At 41.3% G+C, this 13,911-nt stretch overlaps 1 pseudogene; it reads right to left on the minus strand.

Moving 5' to 3' along the window:
• Positions 1-2,600: 2,600 nt before the first annotated feature.
• Positions 2,601-4,127, minus strand: LOC101441392 (olfactory receptor 2D3-like; annotated as a pseudogene).
• Between the last annotated feature and the right edge of the window lie 9,784 nt (positions 4,128-13,911).

Consider the following 13,911-nt stretch of genomic DNA (forward strand, 5'->3'; position numbering starts at 1 on the left):
CGAAGAAAATGTGGCATTGGTGTGGAGAAAGTGGCCATGGTGGCTGCTGGGTTTGGGGAATGGGAGGAAGAGATGAGATGTGGAGGCATTTTTGGGACTTGGAGTTGTTGTGGGTGATGCTGCAGGGACAGTTACTGGACATTGTATGTCCTCCCATGGCCCACTGGATGGAACGTGGGAGAGTGTGGACTATGATGTGGACCATTGACCATGAGGTGCAGTGGTGCTCAGAGATGTATTCACCAAATGAAATGAATGTCTCATGTTGATGGAGGAGGTTGTTGCTATGGGGGGAGGAGGAGGGTAAAGGGGGTGGGGGATATATGGGGACTTCATTTTTTAAAAATGTAATATTAAAAAAATAAATAAAGACAAAAAAACCCAAAAAACTCCAACATCAAAAGCCCTAGAAAAAATAAAGGCCTAGTGTTAATCAAAAGCAGGCATAACATTTTTCACATTTCCTTTGCAGTCAACAGAGAATATGACAACATTTCATCAAGGAGGAATTTCTTTGAGTAACTTACCATTTTTATCTGTTGGGTGATTTGGATTTCAAAAGTTAAAGCCAGGGAAGCGGACTTGGCCCAGTGGTTAGGGTATCCATCTACCACATGGGAGAGCCACCCGTGGTTCAAACCCTGGACCTCCTTGACCCGTGTGGAGCTGGCCCACGCACAGTGCTGATGCATGCAAGGAGTGACGTGCCATGCAGGGGTGTCCCCGCATAGGGGACCCCCACACGCAAGGAGTGGGCCCCGTAAGGAGAGCCACCCAGCGTGAAAGAAAGTGCAGCCTGCCCAAGAATGGCACCGCACACGAGGAGAGCTGACACAACAAGATGACGCCACAAAAAGAAACACAGATTCCTGTGCTGCTGACAACAACAAAAGCAGACAAAGAAGAACATCAGCAAATAGACACAGAGAACATACAACTGGGGCAGGCGGGCGGGTGGGTGGACGGATGGCGGTGAGGGGAATAAAAAAAAAGGTAAAGCCAAATTTGGAGCAGGAAAGTCTGGGATGGCTTTAAGGATTGTGGATTGTCAGAATGATGACAAAGATAAAACAAATACTAAGAACATCCACATCTGTCTCTCTCTCTCTCTCTCTCTCTTTTTTTTTTTCTTTTTTCTCTGGAGGTAGAAAGAGTGAGGGCAAAACTTCAAGAAAACCAAGGAATATTCTGTAAAGTTGGACAGAGGCTCCTTGTGAAAGCATCCCTCTCTGAGTCAGGCTTCACTTGAGTGTTGTTTGCCTTTCTTGGTATGATAAACCCTGTGTGGTCAGGACAATTTAGTAAGTCTGTGGAATAACTTGTCTGTTCACTGTCCAAGGTGGCAGGGAATATGAGGACACAGCCATTGGTGAAAGGTATTGGCACTGGGGAAAGAAGGCAGGCACCATTATAGGCATCACATCCTACATTGCTGTCAGCATCCTTTGGAATCAAGTACTCCATCACCACCATTATTATTCAATTCAGATTTAACAAATATTTCTTAACATGTGGAAATAGTGATGATGATATTTTTTAGGGGTGTTGGCTAATTGTAAACAGGGCATTTCATGTAGCATCTCAGAGGTTTTACGGACTCAGAGTTCATGAGGTTCTTAGTGACAGCTCCAGAATAACTAAATCCACACCAGACTGAAGTATAAGCAACTGCCAATCATTTCATTTGTAATGTTAGCTTTCACTTTCCAATGACCAGAATAGCTTCTTTCTCTATGCTGAAATGGTCTCAGATATCTGCTTGGTGACTGAGGTATTTGGACAGAGAAGTAGAATATGATAATAATAATAATGACACATTTACATAGAGCATGCAACATGTCATGCGTTTTTTAAACCTTACTTATATTAACTTCTCACAATAGTCTTACAAGGTGATGGTTTACTGTTATCATTTTCATCCTCATTTTATAGATTAGAAAACATTCTGACTCCAAAGTATGAGCTTTTTACCACTATGTTATGGTTTGGGCAATGTTTCATCTGTTTACCAAGAGACCCCCTCAAAATATCTCTTCCCCACAGCAGAAGCTCACCCTTCCAGAGGTCAGAAGACTCATATACCCTTTGATCCATCACCTTGGGACAGTGTTGATGGCCATTGACCAATTCCTGAACACTGGTCATTTTTCCCTTTTTTCTGAGACTATGTTGTTTTAGACCCTTTATTGCTTCTGATTGAGATAAAATAAGGTCAATGATCTGGGACTTGGGAGTCATCCTCTTCTATTCATTCTGAGTTGATTTAATAACCAAGTCTGCATGCACTCTTCAAACATTAATGGTGCTTTGCCTGGGCTACACCTTTTGTTGGGCATTGAGGAAACATAAATGAATCAGACATAGGAACTGCCTTGACATTTTGTACAAAGTTGGGTCTCTCAGTGTTTGAGGATTGCCCAGGAGCTGGAATCATCAGTAGATCCCATGCCAGGCACTATTATGCATCATCTAAATTAAACCACCAAGTAAATGATTCTTGTGTGTCCACTGGGTGATGGGAGAGAACACAGTGGAAGGGCCACAAGCCTATGGTTTCAGGTCTAGTTGTGGTCATCTGTGCTCCATTTGCTTCTCAACCCTCAAGTTCTGCCCCTGCCTGTTAACTTTGGGAAAGCTGTCTTCATATCTTTGTTTCTGAGACTGTAGATGATGGGGTTGAAGAAGGCAGAAATGACAATTGTAGAACAGGGCCAGTTTCTTTGGGGAGACATTGGACCTGGGGTTCATGTACATAAACATGACTGGAACACAGAACATGGTGACCACAGTAATGTGGGATGCATAGGTGGAGAAGGCCTTGAGTCAGCCCTGAACTGAAAGATTCTCAAGATGGTGGCAAAGATGCAGACATAAGACAGAATGAATGAAAGAGGTACCAGGAGGAGGATGAAGCCCAGAATGAATTCTACCTGATCATTGGAGGACGTATCTGCATAGGCCAGCTTCAAGACTGCAGGAACCTCACAGAAGTGGGTTAATCTCACTGGGGCCTCAGTAGGGCAGGCACATGGTGAAGACTGTGTAGACTAAGGATCAACTGCCACCCCAAAGTCCACAAAAGATCACCAATGTACCACACAGCCATGGGCTCATGATAACTTTGTATCCAAGTGGGTAGCAGATGGCTACATATCTATCATACGCCATGGCAGAAAAGAGCTAGCTCTCACTGATGCCCAATACCAGGAATAGGTAGATCTGGGTCATGCACCTAACATAGGAGATAGTTTTCTTCTGGCAGACCAGATGAACAAACATCTATGGCACAGTGGTTGTGACATAGCTCATGTTCAGCATGGAGAGGACACTGAGGAAGAAATACAGGAGTGTGGAGGCAGGAGTCAAGGTGAATTAGGATAACAATGAGCCCATTGCCCACAAGTGTAGAGAGGTAGACAAAGAGGAAGATGTTGAAAAGGATTGCATTGATTTGGGAATCTCTGGAGAAGCCCAAAAGGATGAACTCAGACCCAGAGCTGTAATTCTCCCAGGGGAAGTCCTGTATTCTCCTGTAACTGCAGAAAGAGAAGTGGTCCTACTAGTGGCCTGGACTAGGATGAATATTCAGGCACCATGGTAACTCAGTAGCTGACAAGGTCAGTGGTTATTTGGATCTTAGTTTGGATTAATATCAGGGCAGAGACTGAAGTCCACCTGGGGTAAGGATAAATGTGAGGAGGGGAGGCAAACCTTTGTGGAATTTTCTACTTGTCAGGCCCAAAATCTTTTCTCAGGACCCTTAGGGTTTCATTTCCTTCCCTTCCTTCAGGCTTCCTGTTTTTCACTCCTCCAGGAGCTACCATTCTTAGTGTTTTGTTTAGGAGTCTTCTCCCCTAGTCCTGGCTGCAGTAGGGGATGATGAAGATTTGACATTTCCCCTCTTTCTTTTAAAAAAAGCATTCAAGCTTTGGCGCTTTAAACTTTGGCTCACTATAGAGAAATAGAGAGATTCAGAAATGTGGGTAAGAAATAATGGCTCCTGAAATATTGAAAGATTGTAGACAATTTTACCCATGTCTGTGTTTCTTGACTCTAAGTCTCTGGAGGCTTTCTTACACATGATTTTATTTTAGATAGTCTCACCCAGTCTGCCTCTTCCTGGTCATATCCACACCTGAATGGGAATGCCTTCCTTCTTGACTCTAAAACTGTAATTGAGGCAGAATAACAGTCGTCTACTTTGTTTAAAGACAACTTTTGCATCTTTGAATTTCTCCAGCCTTGTGGAAATGATCATCCTAAAGGTAATTTGAGCCTTGGAGACTTTCTCTCCTGGAGCTGATATTCATCATTGACAGGGAGCCAGGATAATGTTCTGAGCTTGGGATTAGTTTATCTCTTCAAAGCTGATTCCCTTGTTAATGGTGTCATAGGAAGTAGTGCTTTGTAGTGTAAAAGAAGATACTTTGAATCAGTGGATGTGAGTTCAATTCCTGATATTTTCATTCTGACTTTGGTCAATAATTTAATCTCCTTGATTCTCAATATGCTTCTCTGTAAAATGGGAATAACCAGAAAGGTATCTTGGGATAAGTACGACATGATATAAATGAAGCCTAGCACTGTGACTATCACAGAGCAGGTGTTCAATAATGTTAATCCTATAAAGTCTCCTTGCTTATGGTATCATTCGCTGAATGGTGAACAAACAATGACTAAACACATATTACCTATTGGGCCTTGTGTTGGGAGGTGATGAGACAAGAACAACTGAGGTATATTCCTAATCTTCAAGGCTTACAGTCTAGTTGTGAAAACAGGAATGTAGAATCAATATTCTAGTGAGGTTAGCCCTATATTAGAAATACTGCTGGGAGTCATAACTATATGCCAAGCACTGGAATACAGAAATAAAAATCTATGTCTTCAGAGGGATCACACAATAAGGAGACAGAAAAATAATGAATGACAGTCAAGTGATAAGTGCTGAGAGGAGTAAGGACAAGGGACCATGGCAGCCCATAGAAGAGGCTCCTGGGCAGGTTTCTGGGATCCAGACTGCCCCATGAAGAACACACCTGATGTGAATATTAAAGGCTGATCAGTAATTAGCTAAGTTAACCAGTGGGAGCAGCAGGTACAAAGTACTATAACCAAGGGAGAGCATTATGCAACCAGAATGCAGTTAATAAGACTGGAACAAGCTTGTCTGCATGGTAATAAGAAGAGAGAAGATTCCTGGAAAAGAAGTCTAAGTTACAAGAAGGAAAAGATTATACAGCATATTGTATAACTTGCTAAGTAGCATGGATTGATTCCTTAGGCTGTGGTCAGCCACTGATGAGGATTTTTTGTTTTGTTTTTTTAAGGAGGTACTGGGGATCAAACATGGACCTTGTATGTGGGAACCAGATGCTCAAACACTGAGCTACATCCATTCCCAACACTGATGAGTTATAATGAGTTCAGAGAAGTAATGAGTTCAGAATTAGATTTTAGACACATTGCTACTTTTGGTGGAAATAAGGGAAAGGCATGGGAGGAGGGCCAATTGAGAGGTATGGGGGAAAGACAGAAGAAGGCTAATGTTCCAGACAATGAAGAAAGGAAGAGACAATAGAGGGAGGTGTAGGAAATTGAATCAATAAGATCTGGTATTTGAGGGATATAAGCAGTGAGAGAGAGAGACAGACAGACAGAAGTAAGGATGAGTTCAATGTTCCAGGCTTGGGAAGTTAAGTTGATTGTAGTACCATTCAACAAGACAGAACCTAGGAGGAAGTGGGGGAGAGAGAAATGGGGAGGGGAAGGAAACAGCAGGGAATTTCATTTTGTTACAGACATACAGACTTTGAAATATGGGGTATTCTTGACAATATGGCCATCAGAGAGTTAAGCATAGAGTCCTGGTACTCAGGAAAGAGATCTAAGTAGAAGATCAAAAACTAGATCACACCAGTATTTGGAGGGTAATTTTTTAAAAAATTAATTAATTAATAATTAATTTTTAAATTACATTCAGAAAATATGAGGTCCCCATATACCCCCATCCCCCTCACCCCACTCCTCTCCCCATTGCAACAATCTCCTCCATCATCATGAGACATTCATTGCATTTGGTGAATACATCTCTGAGCACTGCTGCACCTCATGGTCAATGGTCCACATCATAGTCCACACTCTCCCACGTTCCATCCAGTGGGCCATGGGAGGACATACAATGTCCGGTAATTTTCCCTGCAGCACCACCCAGGACATCTCCAAGTCCCGAAAATGCCTCCACATCTCATCTCTTCCTCCCATTCCCCAAACCCAGAAGCCACCATGGCCACTTTCTCCACACCAATGCCACATTTTCTTTGATTACTAATCACAATAGTTCATGAATAGAATATCAGTAAGTCCACTCTAATCCATATGCTATTCCTCCATCCTGTGGACCTTGGATTGGTTGTGTCCACTCCACATCTATATCAAGAGGGGGCTTAGATTCCACCTGGATGCTGGATGCAATCCTCCTGCTTTCAGTTGTAGCCACTCTTGGCTCCATGGTGTGGTGGTTGACTTTCTTCAACTCCATGTTGGCTGAGTGGGGTATGTCCAATAAACCAGAGTGTAGGAGTTGAAGTCTGTTGAGGTTCAGGGCCTGGCTATCATATGGTCCATCCAGATATTCAGATCCTCTGGGTATATATTAAACCCCAGCACCAACTACAGTTCTGGTAAATGTAACAGGAGAGGCTTGTGAAAAAAGATCCCATCTGAGTCCAGCTCCATCACACAAAACACAAACTCCAAAGAAGGGCCAACTGACATGGCCTTGAACTCCATCTGCCAAAACCGTATAACCTGTGGGTCTCTGTAGCCCTCAGAAGATACCTGGGGTTGTATCTACTTTATCTGTCTCTGGGACTCTGCTCAGGTGTGCATAAGGGCAACCCCTCTGATAACCTCCCGGCTCTTTTTGGAGACTCATAGCCATATAAACTCATTTGTCCTTTCCATTTCCCCCTTTTGTTCAGGTCAAAAAGCATTTTTAACTCCTGGTATTATATGTAGACTGAGATATTCTGCTGGTCCAAGTTGACCCTTGTATTCAAGGTCATTTTCTAGTTACATCATCAGCTGGTACTTGGTAGTAATCCCTCAGCACCAGGGAAGCTCATCCCTGGGAGTCATGTCCCACGCTGGGGGGAAGGCAATGCATTTACATGCTGAGTTTGGCTTTGAGACTGGACACATTTGAGCAACCTCCTGAGGTTCTCAGGAGGTAACTCTTAGGCACTCTGCAGCTCTAGGCCTTGTTCTTATTTCAGGTGCACAGGCTCACAAGCATATTCATTAGTATCAAGGGCTCATTGTTAGACCTTCATTCTTTTTTGGTCTTTATCATTGCACTTGGGGGATTGTTGCTGTTCCTTTAAGGAGTGTGACAGAGCTCCCCTGGCTAGGAACTCAGCACTCCCTCAGTTGTTGTTTTTAATTGTATCCACTATGAAAATATCCATACATTTTTATGTACCCTGGATATATGCCCTATAGAACTCCCTGCCAACCATGTGTCCCCTGTCAATAACATCCCATACCAGTATTCCCCTGCTGCCATTGTTGAACCACTCTGTGATCCAAAACTTCCTGAAAAGTAAAGCCCAATATATTGCCAGGTTCCCTTATTAGTAAAATGGAATATAGTGATGAGTTTAAAGGTTAGATATAGAATACATATTAACTTGGAAAAATTAAGGTAAAAATAAATTGGAGTATCAAAAAATTAAAAAATGCAAAAGCTTTGTTTTCGATGTTTTGCCTTCCATCACTGCAATAAGTGTTGTCCTTTATGCAAATTGGCAAGGCAACTTCTTCCATCTTTTCCTCAGTGTCTATGTCCTATCTTTTTCTTTTCTTTTTCCTAATTATTAAGCTTATCTTCACAAGAGTTTTAGATCACAGTAATTCATATATACAATATACAGTACTCCCATGTATCCAACATAAAACCTTTTCCTTTCCACAGCAATAATATTTTTACATATTCATACTATATTTACTGAAACTGATGTACAGATATTGAGACAATAGCTTTCAAACAAGGTAACATTTGTGTTTACATTGTGGTTTATATTTTAGATTATACAATTTTCTATATTTTTAGTTATCTTATGTTTTACATTATGATTTACATTTTAGCCTATCAGCCCCTATATATTTTTGGTGTAATTTTACATGTCTTATATCCATCCTTGTGTACTCTTGCAAAACACTTCAATTGCCCACACAGTTACATTGGTTCCATCTATTCAATACCTCTTTCCCTTACCTGGTGCTGGGCTCTATATGTGGGAAAAACCAGAAAGCTGGTGAGTCCTCTTTTACTATATTGCTCCTGATCCTCAGGGAGGACAAATCAGGCAGCTTCTTAATTAACCTTCTGTGCCTTGGGGTTTTCCTGGTTGGTCCCAAGCAAGACGTTGCAAAGCCTGATCTCACATTTCACCTCCTTAGCCTGACACTCATATCTTACATATTCACTTCCTCTAATGCTCTCAAACCAATGCCCCCTACTCCCCATAGGCCTCTCCTGCCTGGAAGTTCAGAGAGACAGTGTGTGAACAATAAATAGAGTAATACATGGATTGAGAAACACAAGTTGGGTGGGGAAGCAGGAAGAGCTCTTTTCCATTCTCATCCCCCAAGGTGCCCTATAAACCCTGTTCCAACCTCTCTACCATGTCCTCTAGGTCCTAGCCTGCATTATATCCTAGCATATTGTGGCCCCAAGTGGCTGTGGCCTCATATAAGGAAGGGAATACATCCTAGACAGCTGTGGGATCCCTTGTGGAGCCTGGGTCCAGATGAAGCAAACAACAAATATTTCACACTGGAGCAAAGTCCTGCACAGTCAAGACATGAAATCAGATCCCTTCAATAATAGTGTAATGTTGGCAAGATTCCAACCTCCCTATGCCTTAATTTTCTCATCAGTAAAATGGGGGCAATAACAGTATAAAGTAGTTGTGAGGATTACATTTGGTCAGGTATGTAAAGGATATAGTTAAATGTTCTTTGTACATAGTGTAGCAGTGTAATATTATTTATGATTTCCAAAAATAGATACTGAATTATGTTTGTAAACTGGTCTGTTCCTCTGGGTATATTAGTTTATATTGAATTCAATGGTTTCACTTTTTAAAAATTTAATAATGATTAAGGCTTTCATTGGGTGGGGACTCTCAGGGAAACTGTACCATAGAGAAAGGAAGTTGGAGTTTTGAGCTGGAGCCTAGGAAGTAAACACATGAGAGATGGCAGAGAAAGTGAGCCCAGAGAGAACTGAGCCCCAGGGAGAAAGACAAAGCCTAGAGAGCCTGAGAGCCTATAGCTGACCTTGTGGAGAGAACAGAACAGCTAAGCCTGGAGAGAGATGAGACTTATCCCAGCCTACAGCTGATATTGGAAGAACCTGGGACCACAGAGCCTTAAGAGGAAGAGGAAGGCTGAATGTTGGCAGCCATCTTTCACCAGCACATGGCAACAGACTTTGGTGAGGGAAGCAAGTTATGCTTTATGGCCTGGTAACTAAGCCTCTACCCCAAATACATACCCTTTTTAAAAACCAACCAATTTCTGGTATTTTGCATCAGCACCTGTTTAGCTGACTAATACATATAGTTTATGCTCAACCAGACTTCCATGCAGAAAGAGAAAAGAAAGAACCTTGTCCATTTGAAATTTTGTCCTGACAGCACAAAAAATATATTCCATGAGAACCTTTTAAACAAAAGCTTAGCTTCAGGAGGATTAGAAGCCCAAATTTTTACTACTTGCAATGTCCAAAATAACCTCACTAAAATAATTTAGTTTAAAATAATAACAGATTAGTAATACTTTCCATCCTAGGCAAATGACAAGAATAAATGAAAAACTTCTCTGGATCAATTCAGTTTCCATGCTTCAAGTTTCAAAGGAAAATGATCACTTCATAGTCAAAAATCAAAAAAGCGGAGAGGATGAGGCAAGATGGTGGCTGAGTGAGCATACCTGATAATCTCTCCTGCAAAGAAGCAGCTGGGCAGCATTGGAGGTTCTTCGGGACCAGGCTGTTTTGGGATTTTTGCAGGGCAGGAAGTGTCTGGACATCAATTTGGTGGGAAGGTAACAGAGAAAATTCATCTATAAGATATAATTGAGATTCTATTACATGGAGGTGGGAGCTGCATGCTGGATGCTCCCTCCTGGGGTGGGTGGAGCCATGGCACCGGTGCTGTGGTGGTGATTTCTGGAGGCTCTGTGGTACTGGGGAATTCATAAGCCCTGAGTGGCCTATTGGGGGGTTAACAGGACAGGAGGCCTTTGCAGACCGTTTTGGGGAGACAAACGGGAGTTTTATTGCAAAGTGGGGAATTTTTGACTGCGGACACAAATAATAGCGCTTCCGCTTAGAACCCCGTCCCCCCCAAGCCCGGCTGCTGATCTGCAGTGGACTTAAATTGCTAGCAATAAAGAGACATCACCAGGAGGCTGTTTCAGGGTCTGGCAGGGAGGGAGATGTCTGGAAGCTGATTAGGGGAATATTTTGTGAAGCATGGGAATTTCGGTTTTGGACTCTGTTATTGGCATTTCCGGCTGGAGCCCCACCCCTGGGCCTGGCTACTGATCTGTGTCATTAAATTGGCTGCAGTGTAGAGGCGCCCCCAGGTGGCCATTCCAGGGGCTTACAGGGTGGGAGGTGTCCTGAAGTTGAATTGGTGATACATCCACAGAATAGACCCCAGTGAGTGAGTGAATTGTGGGGTTCAGACACATAGGATAGAGTTTGTGGATGTGACCTCACCCATAGGGCTGGCACCCAGCTGCGGGGATCCCTGAAGGCTGTGTTGCACTGCAGTGCTCCCAGGCTCTCTGTTAACCAGATTTGAGGTTGCCAGGTCTGAGTCCCCTAAAACCTGGTGGCCCACACCCCAGAGACTCACACCTCTTGAGTCTTCAATATCTCAGACTTTCCATCCCTGAATCCATCATGCCCTGAAGTCCATCTGAGGTCTTTGAATGTCCTAGCCGTCAATGTTTGCATTTTTCTTTTTTGTTTTGTTTTGTTTTTATTTTATTTTTTATTTTTTTAATGTCCTGATTGCTAACATTGCATTATCTCCTAGTCTTTTCTCCCAGCGTATCCCCCAAAGTCTTTTTTTTTTCAGTTATTTAGATTTTTTTTTGTTGTTGTTGTTGCTGTTGTGGTTGTTCTACATCTTTTTTTTCTTTCCCTACTTGTTCCCCTCCCTTTACCCACCCCTTTTTCTTTCTTCCTTTCTTCTCTTTTTTTTTTCTTCTCTCTCTTGTCCCTCATTTTCTTATTTTATTTTATCTTAATTATACAATAGGTGCTGCAGGGAACACCTCACATTTGCTGGGTTTCCTCATTCTCCGCTGCCTCATTTCTGTGTGAATTGATTTTGGTAACTACACTATCCCCTGTCCCCTACATCTTGATATCCCCCATCATCTACTGTCTCTCCTATTTTTAACCTCCATTTCTTTTGATCCCCAAATTGTCTAACTCTTAATTTCTAATACCTTTGTTTTGTTTTCTGTCTTTTATCCACTCTTGAAACTATTGCCTTTCTTTTTTCTTTCCCTCTCTCATGAAAACAATAGCTTTTTAATTCATACCATATTCCTCCCATATTCAGTTGACTACTTCATTATAGGTACTCTATCTACTGCTATAACTCTACACAACTTACATGAATCTAATATCCATCCTCCCAGATCTCATATTGTTGCTCTGTTAACATTTATCACCAATACTACTTTACACTTTTTCCTTGCTTACACAATTGCCTTTCCCTGGCCCTAATACTTTCCTTCAAAGTGAACTCAGCCAGCAATAAGAAATTAGAATAAGAAGAACAAAGTGACAAAGAGAAGATGTAACACTTATGCAAAAAAACAGCTAATTAATCCCCAAGACTAGACAAAGAAGCTAAGGAACTGATTAAACCCATCAAGATAAAATGATTCCCAGACAGCAACAAAAATCTACAAACCAAACCAGTAATCAGGGAAACATGGCTGAATCCAATGAACAAACTAAAAACCAGGAAGGGGAGCAGAACTTCGCACAAGTAATTAAAGATCTCAGAACATTTATCACCGACAAATTTAATGAAGTAAAGGAAGAGGTTAACAACATGAAGACAACACTTGGAGGGGAAATTGCAGACATACACAAAAAGATAACAGATATGATGGGAATGAACACCACAGTTCAAGAATTCAAAAATACACTTGCAGCAAGTATCAGGAGACTAGAAGAGGCAGAGCAGAGAATTAGTTATGTGGAAGACAGTACATTGGAAATCAAACAGATAGTAGAATTGGTCGATAAAAAGATAGAAAAAATCCAGCTAGGACTTAGGGACCTGAATGAAAATGCAAAATGCTCAAACATACGTATCATAGGCATCCCAGAAGGAGAAGAGAAGGGAAAGGGGTCAGAAGGAGTGTTGCAGGAAATAATGGCTGAAAACTTCCCAAATCTACTGAAAGAGACAGATGTACATATCCAAGAAGCACAGCACACCCCAATCGTCATAAACTCCAACAGGCCCACCCCAAGACATATACTTGTCAAAGTATGCAATGCTCAAGACAAAGAGAAAATTCTAAAAGCAGCAAGAGAAAAGAAAACCATCACATAGAAGGGAAGCTCCATAAGATTAAATGCTGATTTCTCATCTGAAACCATGGAGGCAAGAAGGCAGTGGTATGATATAGTCAAGGTACTAAAAGAAAAAAATTTCCAACCAAGAATACTCTATCCAGCTAAACTAGCATTCAAAAATGATGGAGAGTTCAAAATATTCACAGATAAACAGAAACTGAAAGAGTATGCCAACAAGAAACCTCCCCTTCAAGAAATTCTAAAGGGAGTTCTGCAGGAAGAAAGGAAAAAACAGGAGAGGCAGAGTTGGAGGAGAGTGTAAGAGCAACAAAAAAGACAAAAAGAGAAGGGAAAAAAACAAAACAAAACAAAACATGACAAACACAAGTCCAATCAAAATAAGGCTAACACAAATAATTCCTTGAAAGTAATAACACTGAATGTCAATGGATTAAACTCACTTATCAAAAGATTCAGACTGGGACATTAGATAAGGAAATATGACCCATCTATATGCTGTCTACAAGAGACACATCTTAGACCCAGAGACTCATGGAGGCTGAAAGTGAATGGTTGGAAAACAATCATACACGCAAACAATAACCAAAAAAGGCAGGAGTAGCTATATTAATATCAGACAAAATAGACTTTAAATGTGAAACAATTGTGAGAGACAAAGAAGGATACTACATATTAGTGAAAGGGACAATCTGTCAAGAAAATCAAACAATCATAAATATTTATGCTCCTAACAAGGGCACCTCTAAATACATGAGGAAAACGCTGGAAAAACTAAGTGAAAGAATAGATGCATCTACAATTATAGTGGGGGATTTTAATACACCACTATCAACTCTGGACAGAACATCTCAAAAGAGAATCACTAAAGAAACAAAATATTTGAACTGTATATTAGAGGAGCTGGATCTAATAGACATATATAGATCATTACACCCAAATACAGCAGGATATACATTTTTCTCAAGTGCACATGGATCATTCTCCAAGATAGACCATATGCTAGGCCACAAAGAAAGGCTTAATGAATTCAGAAAGATCAAAATCATACAAAATAATATCTCTGACCACAGTGGAGTGAAGCTGGAAATTTGCAAGGGCCAGAGGCCCAGATTTCACACCATGATTTGGAAATTAAACAGCACACTCTTAGAAAAACAGTGGGTCAAAGAGGAAATCTCAAAAGAAATCAATGACTATCTTGAAACAAATGATAATGATAGCACAACATTCCAAAATTTATGGCATGCAGCAAAAGCAGTACTAAGAGG

This window comes from Dasypus novemcinctus, chromosome 9, assembly GCF_030445035.2.
Source record: "Dasypus novemcinctus isolate mDasNov1 chromosome 9, mDasNov1.1.hap2, whole genome shotgun sequence".
Taxonomy (NCBI): domain Eukaryota; kingdom Metazoa; phylum Chordata; class Mammalia; order Cingulata; family Dasypodidae; genus Dasypus; species Dasypus novemcinctus.